General features: G+C 39.5%; 1 non-coding gene across 1 annotated transcript; it reads left to right on the top strand.

Moving 5' to 3' along the window:
- Positions 1-2,173: 2,173 nt before the first annotated feature.
- LOC128295665 (small nucleolar RNA R71) lies at positions 2,174-2,280 on the top strand. Its single transcript, XR_008286225.1, has one exon. It is a non-coding gene; the product is annotated as a small nucleolar RNA R71 (small nucleolar RNA).
- Positions 2,281-2,527: the final 247 nt, after the last annotated feature.

Here is a 2,527-nt window from a genome sequence, read left to right as displayed (position 1 = left end):
CTTTTCCTGTTTTCACATGGCCTTAATCACGCCTGTGTGCTTGGCCGTGTCTCTGTGAAAACAACTGTATTCAAGATTTCTATTTAGTAAGTTAGGAGTTAAATACCAAAATTTAAAGAAATTAATATTGTTAGTGCTCGGGTTACCTCCCGAGAAGCACTTATTTATAGTCTAAGCTCGACTTACCTCTTCAGTGAATGGTCATAGTGGTTTGAGGAGTTTATACTCCTCATTCCTGCTATCAATCTCAACAAAATAGGTTTTAATCGGGTGTTGTTTACCTTAAAAGTGCCGAACTTGGGATGACTCACCTCCACCGTACCGAATGGAAAAATACTGAGTACCGTAAGAGGGATTTCCTCATTCGGTGTGGTAGTGACAATATGGAGATCTACGGCATCTAATAAGACCTTATCGCCAACCTTAAGTTGATTTGGAGAGGTATCGGGCTCGTTTTGGCGTAGTTTCAGTTTGTCGGGTGTTCTTGGTTTGTGCGTCCGCCATTCATTGATATCCTCAATTTGTAATCTTCGCTCTTCATGAACAGGTCCTCTATTGGTGCTTGAGAACAACTCGTGTGCTTCCTTCAGACTCACTTTCTGCAAAATAGGTTGCACCATATTGTTAGTTTTAGTAGAATGGTTTAAATGATCACCTTCAATTCCTGATGTTTTGCCAGAATTGCGAGCTTGAAGGGTGATTGTTTCGTCTCCCACCTGGAGTGTGAGTTCACCTATGCCAACATCAATGATGGTTTTAGTAGTTGCTAAAAAGGGCCTTCTTAGAATTAAGGGAGTGTTGCTATCATCTTCTATGTCTAGAACAATAAAGTCAACAGGAAATATAAATTTATCGATTTTAACTAGCACATCTTCAATAATACCTTTAGGGAATCTTATAGTTTTATCTGCTAATTGAAGCTCATCCTAGTTTGTTTGGGTTTCCTAAAACCTAGTTGCTTAAACATTTTGTAAGGCATGACGTTGATACTAGCCCCTAGATCAGCTAATGCATGATTAACATCTAAACTACCAATTAAGCAAGGAATAGTAAAGCTCCCTGGGTCTTTTAGTTTGTTGGGTAGTTTATTTTTGAGAATGGCCGAGCAAACTGCGTTCAGCTCCACATGCGACGCCTCGTCCAACTTTCGCTTATTTGCTAAAAGCTCCTTAAAAATTTCAATGCGTTTGGCATCTGCGATAGAGCTTCAATAAACGGTAAGTTAATATGTAATTTTTTTATGAGTTTAAGGAATTTACCAAATTGTTCATCTGAGCGGTCTTTCCTTGTTGCAATGGGGTATGGCACACGAGGTTTATATTCGACAGTTACTGGTTTGTTTGTATTTTGATCTACCTCACCTTTACCTTTGCTTACCACAGTTTCTTGCCTCGGTTCTGGTTCAAGCTCAACGAATCCTTCGTCATCTTGAATATTAATTGCGTTGAGTTATTCCCTTGGGTTAGTTCGGTATTACTTGGCAAACTACCTTGTGGTCATTCAGAGATTAGTTTGGAAAGCTGGCCTATCTGAGTTTCGAGGCTTTGGATCGAAGCTTGCTAATTTTTAAGTGCTGTCTCGGTGTTCTAAAAATGGGTTTCTGACACTGATATAAACTTTGAGAGCATCTCTTTAACGTTTGGCTTCTTTTCCTGTTGGTAGGGTGGTTGTTGGTAGCCCGGAGGATGTTGTGGTTTTTGATTTCCTTGACCGCCCCACAAGAAATTGGGGTGGTTCCTCCAACCTGCATTATAAGTGTTTCTATATGGATTGTTTTGAGGTCTAGGATTATTACCCATGTAGTTTAATTACTCATTATCCATACTGTGGCCATAAGGTTGGTATTCTGAATGGTTTGTTCCACCGCTACTTGCTTCGCACTGCATTACTAGGCGAACCTGTGAAGAACTAAGAAAACCATCAATCTTTTTATTCAAGAGTTCTACTTGATTAGAGCATGGTGACCAAATCGACGTTATAAACGCCGACTGTTTTCGTTGGCTTTGTCCTCATGACTTGCCACTGATAGTTATTCAGTGACATCTCCTCTATAAACTCATAGACATCTTCCAGTGTTTTATTGTTGATGGTTCCACCAGCAACTGCGTCAACCATTTGTCGAGTCAAAGGATTTAGACCATTATGGAATGTTTGAACTTAGAGCCAAAGCGGTAACCCATGGTAGGGGCATCTTCTCAAAATGTCCTTGTATCTCTCCCATGCATCGTAAAGTGTTTCTAAATCCATTGGCACAAAAGAAGAGATATCATTACGTAATTTAGCCGTTTTAGCCGGCGGAAAATATTTTAGTAAAAATTTTTTGGTCATTTATTCTCAAGTAGTAATTAACCCTCGTGGCAACGAGTTCAACCACTGTTTAGCTTTGTTCCTCAATGAAAAGGGAAACAACCGAAAATGTATGGCATCATCAGAAACGCCATTAATTTTAAATGTATCGCATAGTTCTAAGAAGTTGGCTAAATGAGCGTTGGGATCCTCATCCTGCAAACAATCAAACTGAACAAAT

This window comes from Gossypium arboreum, chromosome 7, assembly GCF_025698485.1.
Source record: "Gossypium arboreum isolate Shixiya-1 chromosome 7, ASM2569848v2, whole genome shotgun sequence".
Classification (NCBI taxonomy): Eukaryota; Viridiplantae; Streptophyta; class Magnoliopsida; order Malvales; family Malvaceae; genus Gossypium; species Gossypium arboreum.
This window is presented reverse-complemented; position numbering and strand designations above follow the sequence as displayed.